This window comes from Rhea pennata, chromosome 22 (assembly GCF_028389875.1).
Source record: "Rhea pennata isolate bPtePen1 chromosome 22, bPtePen1.pri, whole genome shotgun sequence".
In the NCBI taxonomy this organism is placed as follows: domain Eukaryota; kingdom Metazoa; phylum Chordata; class Aves; order Rheiformes; family Rheidae; genus Rhea; species Rhea pennata.
The window spans coordinates 4,455,882-4,472,260 of record NC_084684.1 but is presented as its reverse complement, the minus strand read 5'-3'; positions in this window follow the sequence as shown (position 1 = coordinate 4,472,260).

The window sequence follows — 16,379 nt, the reverse complement described above, 5'->3', positions numbered from 1 at the left end:
GCAGGAATAATCATTCCTGTGGATTTGTGAAACCATGTTTTGCTCATGAGGGGAGAATCATGAGGAGAGGAATACTTTAAGAAAAGGCCATTTCACAGATACATCTGATACACAAACCATTTCTGCATGCCACGTGCTAATTAGCCTCCCCCATCGGTGTGCAGCAACTCAGGTCCCTTTTGTTTCCTTTGCTGCCTCATTTCATAGCCAAAAACCTGCTTAAACATCACCAGGAGAGTTACGTCCCAGAAGCTTCTGGTCTCTAAGGCTCCTGGCATATTTTCTCCCAAATCGTTTTCTAGGTAATTAGGCCTTACAGCACCCTGCAAGCCTTTCCCTTTTTACAGAAAATGGAAACAGAAGCAGAGCGATTAGCTCAGGGAACCATATTAATTCAGGCACAGAGCAAGGGACAAAGTTCCAAGCACTTGAGTGTGTTTCCAGCAACTGATGAAACATCCAGCTGCTCAAGCTGAAGTGTCTTACTCACTTCGATAGTCTCCCTGGACTTGCTCAGGCAAGTACCAGTTGCAGGTTCAGGATTCGTCTCTTACTAAGATCCTTTCTGTCCCTGCTAGTCTGCTGGACACTGAATGAAGGAAGCACACCAGATCCCTACGCTGCACAGACGGCATCCAGTCACAACTGCCAGGTGCAGGTACACCTTGACACACTGACATGGTTTGCAGCTCCCATTTTAGAAAGGATTTGCAGTACCGTTGATTGACTGAAGCTCGCAGCCAGAAAAAGGCCTGGAACTGAGGCACTTTGACACGTTCTACTTTGTTCTGTGGTGCAAAGACCTGCCCCATAGCGTCAGGGAAAGGAGGCCAAGGCAGTCGCGTTAACCCTCCGAGAAGGAGCTCTTCGGTCTCTAATCTCTTCCAGGACTCCATTGCTCCTCCCGAATGTCGCACCCCTCGCAGGAGCCAGCCTTGGACAGCGCGTGGATTCTGTGCATCAATTGATCAAACACACCAGCAAGCTGGAGACCCAGCTCCAGGTGAAAGCGACAGTCAAAAAGACAAAAGAGACTTTTGTACTAAGATTATAACAGCAAAGAATCACAAGAAACCTAAGTCATTCAGTCCACTCCCTTGCCTAGGATTAGTGCTAACTGCAGGTCACCAGCTTCATCCATCAGCACTTCCAGCACCATGTGCACCAATACTTGACTTACCTCCCTCAGCAGACGGGAAAAAGCAGGGTGTCCATCAATCCCTTGCATGATTTTGCCTTTTAAAGAGCGGGAAGATGCTTCCAAATTCAGACTTGTTCAACTAATCTCTCCAAGGGCACAGATCCAGCCTTAGCATTTGCTCTGTCAAGCATTTAGTGGGGACTGAACTAAGAATAGTACCTGAGGTGAAGGACAGAGCTTGCTGCTTGGATTAGCTGAAGCAATTACAGGTAGCAAATCCCTGCTGTTCAAAGGCTTTATCGTTAAGCAGCCAGAGAAACGCTTCTTTCCTTGGTGAGGTGTGCGTTTTGTTTTGTTTTTTAAATAAACAGTCCGAGGCTGGAAGAGCACAGAGCGGCTGAAGGCTGCATCACCGCGACTTGGCGTGCTGCTGCCTCCCTCTGCCGGGAGACACGCAGCCAGCCGCCCGAGCGGGGGGACCCCCGGCCCGGGAACCGGGCACCCTGCCCTCCACCACCCAGAGCACCGCTGGGGAGACGTCCCGCGGCTCCGGCGGGAGGGACAGCTAGAGGCACTAGCCTCCTTCAGGGGCGGCAGGGAGAGGGTCACGGCATTTTCTCCTCCTGGTTCACAGGTGGAAATAGCGGGTGCCTTTCGCAGCTCACTTTAGGAACAGCAGAGCTTTTGCTGCCATCGTCTTTCCTTTTTTAAGCACTCAAGGGACTGCAGGTATTTCAGGTCTGTTGTACGTTTCGCATCTGTGGGAGCAATGGAGTTTTCAGCAAAAAAAGGGGACGACGTTCAGTTGCCCTGCACGCGCAGCTGGTTAGAGAGCAGCAGCAAGCACCTGCCCCTGCGGCCAGGGATCAGCATCAGCAGGACCAGCTAACAGCAGCGAAAACCGTCAGCTTGGTTCAACCAGCCGCGCTTCCTCTATCACCTCTGCAACCTCGTGATTCCTCTTAAAACGATCACCATGGGAAGAAATGCTTTTCCTCCTCAATCCTTTGCCAAACCCCTGCCCGCTCCTGCCTAGTGAAAAGCAGCTTTCAACCCACCAAGCTGGCAGGGCACAAAGCAGTCGCTACGAACAGAACTCAGCGATTCAAAGTGCTGGAAGCAGCTTGCACATGCACCGGTCTCCGTATCCCTCCTGGCTGCTACTGCAGCCCTTCAGGATGTAGTAGGGCAACCTGGGGGGGGGAAGTGCCCAGCTTCAAATCAAGCTGCACCGGCACACAAATGCTAGTTCAGTGTTCACAGTTCAAGGAGTTGTTTACAGGTATTATGCCATGCAAGTTGTTTATATGACAAAATACACTGACACCGCCAGTAACCAGGCTCTAAGTTGAATGTTTCTGGGAATGAAACTCTTATCGCATGTAAATCAGTCAGTTTCTTAAAATAGAGTGCTTGAAAATAAACATCAGCTAAATACTAGTATCATGAACGATACCTTCCAATAGAAATACATTCATCACATGCTGTGTTCAACTTGTGTGTTGCACAGGAATAGTCAAAACAGGAACAATTTACCACTACAGGCATATTTTTTTCCAGACCTGAAGTCTTCTGCAAACTGTACTTCTCCCATGAATTTTCAGCTCACTAGCACTGCAGGAAATTGCATTTAAGGCAACTTAAAAAGTCCTCTCTTCTTTACCTCAGTATTATGACTCCTGTGTAAGGAGCTAGGGCAGTGGGTTAATTTAGAGACGCAGTCACAGGAGAGAGGCCTTTGCACACCCTCTTGCAAGTCATTCCAGAGGAAGGATGACAAGTTCGGCTCCGCTGCAGCAGGTTATGATGCCAAGGGGTCCAGCAGCAGCAACGCATCCCTTTAAAGACGCTTCCCCCGAGTCCTTGGCAGACTGTGGCCAGCAGCCCCACAGGTCAGTGCCCCCCCCACTGCTGAGCTGCTGCTTTGGGTGACGTCTCCTAGGACGGGCAGTACAGAACAGCTGACAGTGCGGCCTGCAGGTTTCTGCCTTTCTCTGCAACAGCAGCATGGCTGGGGGCAGAAGAGGTCATTACCAGTTGAAGAACTCTAATCCCTAATGGATGCGTGCGTTGCCTTTTATCTTAGTGCTCCTCTCAGGGCACAGCCCAGGTTCCTTGTGCATGCTGCAGCAACGTGAATCCGAGGATCACCTGCACTGCATCAGCCGTTGCCTGTTCCTTTGGTCTACGGTCCCTTTCCATCAACACCGCCGCTACGTATCGTGCTACATCAGTCACTTTAGTCCCCAGAACGTTATAACATCTCAGCTAGGCAATCGTAGAACAGATGCTGCAGCGGTGGCTTGTCACCCCAGTGCAGTTCACCTGCTGGAGCCTTGCCACTTCCTCACCACACTCATTACCTGGAGTGCTACAGTGAAGCCCCCAGGGACATGCTGACAGGCAGCACCGGCCCTCGCTGCAGTTGAAGGACATCCAGGAGAAAGACACTGCGCTCTGCTCAGATACTAGGCAATGGACTTGGCCAACTCAATCACAAAATGATTTGGAGGGAGGGGTGGCGGGGGGGAGGAAGCAGAAGACAGGGGTTGGCTGTCACAGCGCTGGCAGCAGCATCTTTCAGCCCCGTCCCCCCCTCGCCCGCAATGTCCTTCTTTGCTGAAGAATTTTCAGATAGGGCTTTTGCTGCAGTGCATCAAAGAGAGGGTGACTTGCCAGCAAACCACACAGTATTTCCTCCTCTTCAGCTCACCTTTTCTCTGTCTACCCAGGGTACACTAGCTGATGCTTAGAAACTGGAGACTGAATGACTGCCCAGCCTGTCTGCAGAGCTGAGCCTCCAACGAGCAGCAAGTTTTATTTGTGCTGCTGCTTCTTCGCTCTCCTCCAGGCTCACATGAGGATCCTGCAGAGTTTTGTGTGCCATAACCTCACTCCCACAGCCTCTCCACAGAGCGTTTCTGCCTCTGTGCTGAGGACAAGGCAGTTTCATTAGCTCTACAGACAAGAGCTCAGCGATAGAAATATTTCCCTTGTATTCAGCCCAGGCTCTGCTTCCTCAGGACTGTAGCCCAGGGCTCTAACTCGCATGCATGCTCACAACCCAGGTTAATTCAGAGATAGGCCTCAGTGACCAGTTTCCTCCTGTCCTCCAGTTCAAGGAGGTTTGTTTCAGGCTGCTCTTTGCCTGGGGCACTTCAAATATTCCTCTGTGAAGCAGGTACTCTCAAGCACTTCCACAAATTGCTCAAGAGAGACAGAGGCTAACATTGCATGTTCTGCCACTGACAGTGCTGCTGTGTTAGCTTAGCAGCGGTTTTTTAATCTTTAAAAAATTGAAAAGCATGTTCTTCACTACATGCAGGTATACTTGGGTATCCCCCGGGAGAAGGCATGTGCAGGGAGGCGCTTCTGAGCCTGGGAGCGCCGCAGGAGCCAAAAGAGCACACGAGGGGCGAACACAACCAGCAACTTCTCCCCCTTCTCTCCAGTCCGACAGTGACCTTCAAGGTTGAGAATGGCTCTCTATTTAATCCCTCCCCCCTTTTTTTTCCCCCCCCTCTAATCAAGGCATATTTAATCAACTGACTCTCCCCCTTTTCCTGAGTGAGAAGGCAAAGGATGTTAAGCTACAATTCACTGACATTTTAAACCTAAAACTTTTCACCAACATCCACTCCAAGGCCAGTTCCGCAGTTTTCTTAGAGATGATTTGCTCTTGTCTGTGAGATTTCTGGGACAGGGACTTTATTTTGGTTTAAGAGGATTCAACACAACTCCAGTTACCAAACCAAATGAAGAGCATCTTTGCTAAGTACATCCTCTTAATTTTGTTCTTTAGCACAAGAGCAGAGGACTTATTCATCACAAGTAAGCTTTTAAATGAGGTAAATTTTGCCCCCAGTTTGTACACATTTATGCAGTTATTTTCTGCAGAATATTGATGCAAATTAGAACCCATTTAGGTCGGCCAAATCTCAGTCCTTGCTCACTCAGCAGTGGGGACTCCCCCTCTCAAAAGACCGGCTGCCTGAAAAGCCCAAGATGGGTAGCTGAACGGCAAGCCCAGCCAAACGCTGCAGCTCAGCTCTCCCAGCACAGTTACAAATTCTAAGGGCTGAGCCAGAAAAATTACATCTTAAGGACATTTATGCCCAGGCATAGAAGTAGAGGAAAAACCATTAAGATTCTTGGCACATGGGAATTCTTGCATTCACATGTCAGATGGGGGTAGGCCAAAACAATTTACAGCAGCTGGTAAAGATTTTTTTTTTTGAATACATTGGTGCATCACATTGCACAACTGAAACAGCACAAGTGAGAGCCAGCAGTTTCCCCTCATTCCCGATCGCTCCGGATTCTGCAGTGAAAGAGCCAAACAGAGGAATCTGCAGCGATTTTGTGAGACTGCCTCCTTCCCTTGTCCCACCCCAGATCTTTCAGGTCTGTTGGAGAACGGGCCAAAGCGTTAAATGCTAGACACATCATTCAGGAAGGGCAAGCAAAACTTCGAGTCTTCACAGGAGCTGGCATTACCAACAGCCCTCCAATTTGAGGTGCAGCAGCAATTTTTAAGTCCCCCCCTTTGGCACAAGGCAAGAGGCCCTTCCTCACATCGCCTGTTTATTTCTGCACTGGAAAGCCACCCCTCTCCAAGAAAGCCATTTGCAACAGGCAAGTTCGTTGCAGTGCTAGAGGGTGCCCAGGTGTATGTCACTCCTTAATTAGGGAGGGTGGGGAAGCAGCACATTAACTTGGAAGCAAGCTACCTCCCCAGGTCGCCTCAGCAGCAGCATCAAGGGCAAGAGTAAAAAATAAATAAATAAACAAACAAAACAAACATATGCAAACAAGACCACACTGTAGACATATCCAAATATTTAAGGGAGGGGCTTTTTGCAGTGGGGCACCAGGAACAAAATCCATGACCTTCTCCTCCAAAAATAAAACAGGCTTCTGTCATTTGACCCAATCTTTCTTAACCACTTCTGTACCAGCCACTGGAGACAGACAACGGAAAGCCAGCAGCCACAGCAAACCACTGTAAACACCACTCACTAAACACGCAGTGCTGAATCGGAGCCACGTGAGGATCTAGCAGCAGTGCTGGCTACAACCAACAGCAGTTGGTCTAGCATATATCTTTACACAAACTCACGAGCTCCAAGAGGCAGCACTAGGAATACATCCTCCTTATAATCCATGAAGTTAGTACTTTCTGAAAAATCCTTACTCTTTCACAGAGAGACTATAGCAGGGACAAATACCCCAGGCAGCCCAAAGAGCTAAAACTCATTCTGCAATACGGCAGCCAGGAAAAAAGTCATTCCCCTCCAGAGGACAGACTGGCATTGAAGGAGGCAGTCAGCTGAAACACAGACTTCGACTGGGTACAAAGTCTAGATTTCCAGGTGGCACCAGACTTTCCAGCACCTCGGCCTATGTTGAACGCATGCTAACTGGATATCTATTGCATTGGACTGCTGTGGGCATAGCTCAGAAGTTGAAGGTGGTGCTAGGGCTGCGGTGCAGTCCAGCTGACGAAGATTTGATGCATACTGAAGATGCCTCCCCAGGTGAGCAAAGCAAGAGCTGTCAGGCTAGTACAGCATCAAGTGCTCCTTCCCTCCTCCACGAGGACTCGGACTCTGGCGGCCGTTCGTCCGTCGTACTTTTCTTCACGTTGCTCAGCTCTGCTTTTAGTACTGCCCTTAACTTGCGTATACTGCCATGTAACGCACGGTGCTCCACCTGAACGAGGTGACCAGTGCGTGACGCTCAGGTCAGGGATTCCTATTTAAATGCACAGATGTTGGACGTGGCCCTTTTCTGTCCTCTATTATCATCCCTGTTTTTCTGTGTCTGACATGCAGTCATCTCGTCAGGGCTCCCAGGAAGCAAGGGAACCCTTTCAAGAGGCCCTAGTGCTTATTTCTAGAAACCTGCACTACTGAGAATTTAGCTGCTTCTTAGCTGGGCATTCCCTGCAGTTCCCATGCTTTCACCACTTGCGCTGCCTTTGCTGAAGCTCATTTTTCTGTCCAGTTTTGGTGGGGTTTTTGCTTGTTTTAAGTTAGAGACTGCTGTGCTCTTATGCTGGTTGCCCTCCATAATGTCCGTACTTTGATACACTGTCATGTTCGTTATCTCACAGTGATTTACATCGAGCCTGATGTTAGCTCAGTTACCTCTATTTTGTTCCCATTCTGCCAGTAGAGTGGTTCCTCACAAATGCCACAGAAAGTACTTACATATCTGTGCACTAAAGTACTTTACAAATTAAATTAAGCCTCATTGCTCATTAATGCAATAATGCGAGGAACACAGAAGTAACTTAATTGGCTGCAAAAAGTCTCTGTATCACAACCCTTCGAGGTTTTCAGTTACCTTAGCCTTTGATTTACATCACAAAGTTTCAGGTTTGGTTCTTACATGTCCTCTACGACTCCCCTTGAGTCTTCAAGGCTTGGAGCCACAGAATTCTTTGTGATAAAAGACTTGCAAAGTTTTACTGAATTTTAAAGGAGGATTTTGCGTTTGGGAGTGCCAAGGGGCTTGCCTACACCATCACCTTGCATTGAGTGACCTTGAGAGATCAAGCTTTAGTCCCAACTTCCCTCTGCTGTGAGGAGACTAGCACCTTTCCTACAGATCTGATTGACTTTTCCTAGTCTTTGTGCAAGCATGAGATAAAACGCATAGTAATTATTACAGATCCAATCAGGATAAACATGCACTACTACTCTCAAATAAAATCGCAGGCACAAGTAATTGCCCTGGCCTCAGTGGGGACAAGAACACCCTCACTGCTGTCAAGAGACATCTCTAAAAAGAGGGAAGACAAATATTTGGTCATTTCAGACACTGCTAATGTCATCCAGCAGCAACTCCGCAGCAGCAGCGAGGCTCTAACTTGGTGCATGCTGTAACAACTGACTGCCGGGTACTTTCCTCCCCCACACGAACACACAATGTGAAATCCATATCCACAAGGATTTCAGCACAACTGACTTCACTGTTATTTCAACAGAATCGGTAATTGCTCAAACTGCATTTTTCCCCTTGCCCCATTCATAGAGCTACTAAATCTGTGGAACTGGAATGAAGCTGCATTTGAATTAATATAGAGTTTTTTATACTAGGAAAATGCAAGCTGCTAGCAAAAATTTGAGTTAAAAAAGTCACTTGGATATAAATTCAGTCCTCACGCCATTAACAAATTGTGTTCAGATTGCATGTTTCCTCTAGAAAATACGAGCTATACTTCTGCAGGAAAAGGCTGTGCTAACATTTGCTCAAGACAAATTCAACTTTTGGAGGCTGTAGGAAGGCACCAATGCCTGGAGGTCGTGAGACCACTTTTCTTGGATTTATGGAAAAAACTTCTTTTAAGCTCAGTTCAGCAACTATGAACACACAAGGACACGTTCTTCGGGGAGAAGGGTGCTGAAGCTGCAGTCTGAGCCCAGGCATTGCAGAAGCTGCCTTTACATTCGATTTTTAAGCATTTAGTTAAAAACAGCCAGGTCAGCCGGGGTTGCAGAAGCCCTGATTCCAGCTGTCAGCTCCGGCAGGCTCAGGACCAGCGGGAAAGGGGAATCCCTGGCTCTCGCTGCTGCTTTGCAGATCACTTGAAGGAGAAAAGCTCGGGCACTACTGCACTCTTAAAGCTGCAGTGTCCAATTCCTCCTCCATCCTCCTGCATCCTGCTACATACCCCCAATTTCTTTGAGGGGTGACAGGGAGTGAGAGTGGGGAGACCACCTGAGAGGTGTCAAGGGGTGGGGGGGGGGAGGAGGGGAGATGCAAGAAGTTCCCTTTCCTGAAGTACTGCATCAGCAGCAAGTCAGCGCATCCTGATGCGCTCCTGCAAAGGCTCTGCAGCTTAGCACAGGGCTCGGACTGCAGCACAACTGCACCAGCCTAAAAGCATTACAAACCCACCACCTGCTTGGAAAGATCTATCAGCAGAGATAATACAAAAATCTGAGCTCCGGACAAGTAATTTCAGGGTTTTGGTTCTTTTTTTTTGTTGTTGTTGTTGTTTTTAAACAGATTATAAAAAGACTCGAGCAGTTCTGACTCAGCCTCCCTTATATTGGTCCCAGGAAGGATTAAAAAGACAGAAAGAAAATGAACTGGATGAAGTTCTATTAGCAAGCCCCCGCCAGAAGTTTGTCTTCTTTTAATCTTTTTATTATACTAGAGAACCCATATTCCTGTACGAGAAATGACCACAGCCTCTGTTTAAAATGCCTCTTCCCTGAAAGCATGCAAAGGCAAGAGAGCTTCCATTAAACCAGGTTAGGAAATCCTCCCTCCCCCAAAAGTTACCTCTTACCCCAGATCCACTCCACAGAGCGCTGCCTTCTCGGAGATGAAGTGTTGTCTAGAGCAGCAAAAGTTGCAGACTGCTTCTCCTGTGAGGGAGGCAGGACCTGGCATAAGTAGTGTCAGACGGGTCCTCGCACTGAAGCGATGCCGGGGGAGCCCAGAGCTGTTCAGACAAGCACGAAAAAAAGGGAGGGGGGAGTTAAAAAGTCTTAAATCCCTGACACTGCAAGAACCCTGATCCTATAGGAGTGTGTCTAAAAAGCAAGAGCTCACTCTGTGCATCCTTATTCCCTGTCAAGGTAAAGACTGAGCCATTTGATTGCTTGCTGGGTTTTCCTCACCTGCTGATGCTGCTCTTGCAAAGGAAAAAAAAAAAAAAAAAGAAAAATCAAAGCAAATCAGACATCTACATAAGGCTCTCAAACATACTCTGCTCCCACCAAACCTGATCTAAATTTGGGGGGGGGGGGTGGAGGGACAGGCTAGAACTTGTTAACAAGTCAGCATTGCCTGCCCAGGCAAACAAAAGCTGGAAAGATGCAGGGAGAATGCACTTCAGCTGGTACAGACAGGAGATGGCACACAAGAGAAATCTCCATGGTATAGGTGACATCAATCTCAACCAAAAATCAGAATTCAGGCAGAAGTTGCAAGTATAAATATTAAATCAAAAAAATGCACCCACATTGCACAAACATCTAATGGGTCTACTTTTCTTCCTAATACGCAGGACAGTGTAACATCTGATCCCAAGACCTAGCACTAGCTCCACCAAAGCTATGCTGTTTACAACAGCTCAGGCCCAGTAAAGCATTTGACCAACATACATTCATTCCTGCCTCTTACTGGTTTGAGAGAACACAGCTTCTCCCTCAAATATTCTATAGATGAAGCCATTAGAAGGGTAGAGCTAATGAAGTCATGCAGCAGACCCCTGCATTTCAGGGTGTGTTAAGCCCACTGCTTTCATGGGGGAGAGAGTCAATAAGTCAAATGGAAAATGGACTAGTCCATTTTCCTTTTGTTTTTTGGAAGTGCAAATCAGCGCCGTGGCTCCAGAAGAGCCACTTTGTTAGTGACCAGTAACTCCAGGCTGCAATCTCTGGTGCTGTTATTCCAGTCCCCCACACCAAGTGAAATGGAAGAAGGGGAAAGAGTTTAAGCTCGAGGATATTGCAGGATATCGTCAGGGGCTAACAGAAACACGACCAAACCAGGCAGCATCACAGTACGCGCGCAAGAGCTCTACGGCGAGCCAGCTTCGGAACTACCAGCTGCAGAGCGATAGTTTTGAAACATGCTAATTTTGTATCCACATACTTCAATGCACCATAGCAAAATGCCAAGTGCATGTCAGGGTCAAACTAAATTTATTATTGTCTTTTGGTACCGCCCTTGAAAGCTTTTACATTAAGTTTTCAGATATGCTTATTATCTGCATCGACAGGGTCCTGGCAGTGCTGGGAAAGCAGTTCGCCGTTCCCTCCCTCTGCATCTCCCCAGCTCTCCCATTTGGTTATTGGTTTTGACTTGGGCACTTGCACCTGCCGCCTGGCTGCACAGCCCGAATGCGCAGGACACCTGTGCTTTGCTAGGCGAGATGTACTGCGTGCGGATGGAGAGATCCGGCACTCCAGGAGACGCTGCCACGCGCTCAGCAAACGCCTAGCCTAGGATTCAGGGGACAGGCTCCAGTCCCACCCGTTTTATCTGCTGCAGGAGCTAACGTGCTCAAATCCTCCAAGCACCACATCACACGTGAACATGGGAAGAGACAAGGCCACGCGTTCAGTTTTGCATCCCTAGTTACCTGCAGCTTGCTACCAGCATTGCACTGCTGCTACCACTGCACGGCAGAGCCGACGTTAACAGGCAGGACGCTCTCGACGTAGAGGAGCCCCGCTTCCTCTGCAGGCCTTCAGTCACGTCTCAAAGAGGGCAGAGAGCAGCAGCAGGGAAAAGGGAGAGCCCAGGGTGTCAAATGTTCTACTGAAGCTTTAGCAATCTTTTCTAAGGCTCTGAAAACATGGAGTTACAAAAATAATTTACAGCACTTGCAGGCCACTCACTGTACAAACCAGAAACACATGGTTAATCTGTAGTGGATAAGACAAGAAAAAGCACCACTTCAACGAAAAAAGCTCCAGTGCACACAACCCCTATGCAATATGCCAAGGAATGCGCCGAGTAACATGCGTCATCCCAAACTCTGCACCAATTTGCTGCTGCAATAGAGATCATTACTATTAACGGGCTCTGCATTTTGGCACATTTCGTTGTAGGAAGAAAAGCATTCCATGATCAAGAAAAATTTAAAAACCTTTATCAATCTTCATTTGATCTTAATGTGGAATTAAAGGCAGAGGGATATCTTTTAGACTTTGCTTTTGCATCCAGTTGTCACATGCTCAGAAAACTATTGACTTTCCTCAGCTGTATTCATGCAGCTCAGCTCCCCGGCGCGCAGCAGTCCTGGGCAGATCAGCGCCCTGGCGCGCGGTGCAGCACAGCTCCCCTGCAGTGTTATGCCGCCAGACAATGCTGCCTTCTGCTATTAGCATGAAATGCGTTGTGGATAGTCGGTTTTCTTGTGACTGAACAGTTATCAAAACTTCTCGGACAGAATGAAAAACTCTACTGCAATAGTTAAACCTGCATCGCTCAATGATAAATCAATATTAAAAATGGACACAGACATTCAGTGCTGCACCATCCAGAGTGATTAACACCTGGGACTGAAGATGTTAAACTCCAAGCAAGAGCTAAGATGTACCTAGACTAGGAAGGTTTAATGTATTTGAAGGTTCCTTCTCATAACAAGTACGCTATTTATATGCTCTTCACTTTGCTTTTGCATCTGAAAAAATTATGGTGAAAATACCAATTGATCAGGAGCCTGATTACCAGCACAATATTATCCATTATTGGTCTCAGAAGTTCAGTGTGCCATTCCACATCACTATTGACCTATGACACAGTAACTTTTTTATTAAATCTCAGTCAAATACATTTAAGGGAACCCGGGTACCTAGATGATTGGAGTATTCTGTAATAGCCTGTCACCTGTCCAGCTTTTACATCACAAGCCTGGAAGTCAGGTCTCACCCACTCCGCCACGGAGAATTTGGAGAAAGCCAGCATCGCTCAGCGGACAAGGCACTGCCGCACACCAGCTAAGCCTTGAAGGGCTCACAAACCGGTTTGAACTCTGAAGCACTCCACAAATGACCAGAACCAGTCGGTGTGCAGCACAAGTGCCCTCCCTCTGCTTCCTTCTGCAGGGTATTAACACGTTATGATACAGACTCAGGAGCACTGAGGCTCTGAATCACTTTGGATCACATCAGGAGGACTCCACACTAAAGCAGGCACAAGGAAAGGTGATCTGCTGTAACCCTGAGGGCAGAAACAAGGAAACTGCTTCATCTCTAATTCTTTTGCCCATTTTTAGCAGACAGATTTTGGCCCATCTTCACATATGATTCCTACAGCAGCTGGAATCAGCAGTTGCTTTATGAGTTTTTCACTCAGATAAGACAAATGCAAGTTACTCTGTTAGCTAAGGCACAAGCAGGTCCTCCACAGCTACAGGTAAAATCGTCTACTGAAGGCACCTAGTGAAGCTGCCCGGCTTCCTTTCTTCCTCACGCACAAGAGGAGGGTATTTCCCTACACTACAACAAAGAAACGTATTACGTTTAGCCTATAACTTAAGACTTCCATTTCTGTCCTCATTTAGCCCAGGAGGGAAGAAGTGACTGAATGCAGCTTGCTCCAGTGCAGGAATTTCTGGGGAGGATGCCAGTACTTTATCTTTCATCTGCTGACCAAGCTGATGAGAGCATCACTTTGAGCAAAAGGCAGAAAGGCACAGCTTATTTGATGGATTACTTCTCTTTTGGTTCAGTTAAAGCATGTGGTGAAGACTCTCTCTCCTCCCTCGCTCCCCCAATTCCTTTCCCCGCATCACCGTGCTCCCACGGAGCATCCTGGCTGCGGAGGGACACGGGCTGCATCATTACTGCAGCAGAGCTGCATTGCTGCCAAAGCGCTTCAAACACTTCTCTAGTCCTTGTGGCAGAACTTCACAGCAGGGCTTTAAGTCATGTTTTATTCCCACTGCTGCTTAGCAATAGCAGCAGACAGGTAACTGAAATTAGCCAATAATGCCATTTACTTAAACTTACGTAGCAAGTCAGCTGTTAAGACACTTTCCTGCCCCATTCGAGGCACATACCTGTAAAGCACTCACTAGACACCATTTCCACAGCTTTTAAGCTGTGGAAGGAGTTAAAAAAAGGAAACAGGCAAGCAACAGAGAGGCGCTTTGGGGAGGCAATACTACCCTAACACCCTCTCACCTTGGGGCGTCTCAGCTTAACTTTGACGTTAAGCTCTTGAGGAGCCAAACTGTCCAGCCAGAAGACCAGAGCAGCCTGGGCCTTGGGAACACCATCTACCTTGACCACGACAGGGCGGCTGCGTACTTTACCCGTACGAAGTGCAGAAAGCCCCAGTTCAGACCTGCTCCACCTCTGCACACCACAGGTCCTGCTGCGATGGTGCCAGCAGGCACCCCCGCCCCACGCTCACCCGGTGAGCCCCTCGCTTGCCCCACTCCTAAGGGACGGCCGCTCATCACGGAGCCGCTTCCACCTGCTGTACCAAACCTCTGCCCTCGCTCGGGGCTTGTAAGCAATAAGCCACTACCTTCAGCTTAACGCTTCTTTCTCTAACATACCATTTTTAAACATTGACCAGAACAGCTCTCCTTCCCACAGAGCTTTTATTTGCTTGTAGAACATCTGCCTTGCTAATGGCCCTTCCCTTGCTAACTACCTTTTATTTCTTTATTGGCATCACATGTCTCATCTGTCACACTGGCTCTATTTCCCTTAAAGGAGCAAGCCACAGAGTAACAGCCTGAAAAAGGCAGTAACAAAGCACATTCTGGTCCAAGCGTCATCCTGATAAAATCTGCCTTGCCCCAAATTATGCAGATGTTAGAGCTCCTTAATGAAACAGTTGAGATATTTTTAACGTGGTCAAAAAACCTATTTTATGTTGACCTTCAGCTCAGAAATAGCTGCACCATTTTTTTTCAAAGACTTCTAAAAAATAACTGCATAAAGCAGACATCCCACATACAATTTCAGCCTCAATATTTAAAGTTTGGCATCATGTAACTGTCTGAAAACAGGGTCTCTCAAATGAAGATGTTAAACAACTGTCACTGCTCCCGACTTCCAGCTCTCCCTATGGTAACAGCAGGCTCGTACGACCCGGGCCTCAGCTGCTCCTCTCGTACAGCGCGCCAGCAACGCTGCGGCGCGAGAGATGTGCTGTAATGATTTCTGCTCAAGCGGGCAGCAAAACCCCTTCTCCCGCAGAGCAGGCAAAAAGGCGGTAAAAGCGTGCTCCCCTTTACCTCCTCTCGCAGTCTCCTGTACCCAGGCGAACACACTTCCGAGAACTAAGCAGAGCTTGTCATCGGGTCCCTGAAGAGTTAAACGCGTAGTGTGGGATACAGCACCGATTCCCCTGAAGCTGCTTGCTAAACACGCTGTGTAGTAATAGCACACTCAGTGGTAGGGGGAGATCTCTGGAGCTGGATTATTTTGTCCAGCTGGCTCTTTCAAATGAGTTATTTACCCCCTCACCAAGTTTAGTTTGTTAAATTTCATCACTTGAGCTATGCTCGTGATCCACCCTCCGCTGGCTTTCAGAAAGGGGCCACTGTCAGCGGCGTTCAGGCTCTACCCAGCCCAAAGCTGCATCGGTAGCATGGCAGGAATCACAAGGCAATGTGTAACGCGAAGCAGGGTACACTGCAGTCTCCCCGTATCTGATTTGGACCTGTATCTTGCAGACAAACCCAGGCACGAAGACTCTGTGTCACTGCCACGGTCGCAGTATCATATAGGGTCTTTATGAGATGGGGCACGTATGCTCATGGAAAAGCCTCCAGAACAGACTGGTACCGAGGGTGACAGCAGCAAGAAATCACGCAGAAAATACAGTTCAAAGCTGTATCATAAATATAATGAAAGGCTTGTCTTGTATTGCATGTAACTGTTAGATTGTTGGCCTGAGCAGCGTGATACGTGGGGTCTGTCCCCAGCTCTGCCGCCCTGACTCAGCTTCCCCCTCTGTAAGGTGGTTACGGTGATACCCGTCTGCTTGTGTAAAGTCACCGGAGACTTCTGAGTGAAAAAGGCAATAGGAATGCTAAGGGTTTGTTCTCACCATATAATGTAATGCTGTGGATGAGGTACAGCTAGAGCTGTTTAACCGTGTGTCCGTAGCACCATGATGCTGCATGAGCAGCTTTGCTTTACAGGTCTTTGCTGTCGCCATACAAGTCACTTTGCAAAACTGCAGCATTTCTGAGGCCGACAGCGGTGTCTGTGAACTCCAGCTTTTAACAAAGGAGTGTTAAAACATTCCTGTCAATCTTACAGGCTGCTCGATGAGGCGCGGGCGGCAGCCGCGACCGCTGCCCGGGGGCAGCGCTGAGCCCCAGGCGCGGGGGCACCGCCCGAGGCGGCGCCTGCGGCCGAGCGCCCCCCGCCGCCCGCCCGCCCGCGCGCCGCTGCCTGGCGCGCGCCGACGCCAACCGCAGAGTCCTCGGTGGTGGGCGGGGCGCTGCGCGGGGCGGGGCCGCGCCGCGCCGCGCCGTGCCGGGCCCGCCCGCACCGCCGCGGCTGCCGCCGCCGCCGCCGCCGCCGCCCGCTCGCGGTGCCGGTGGGAGGGAGGTGAGTGGGGGCGGCGGGGCCCGGCTCGGCCCGGCCCGGCCCGGCCCGGCCCCGCCGCAGCGGGCGGCGGCTCTTCGGTCGCCACCTCCGCCGCGCTGCGTGTCGCAGCCCGGAAAAGGCGGCCTGCGCCAGTGCTTTGCCTTGCAGTGCCTTGCATTGCACTGCCCTGGCCTGCCTTGCATTGCGCT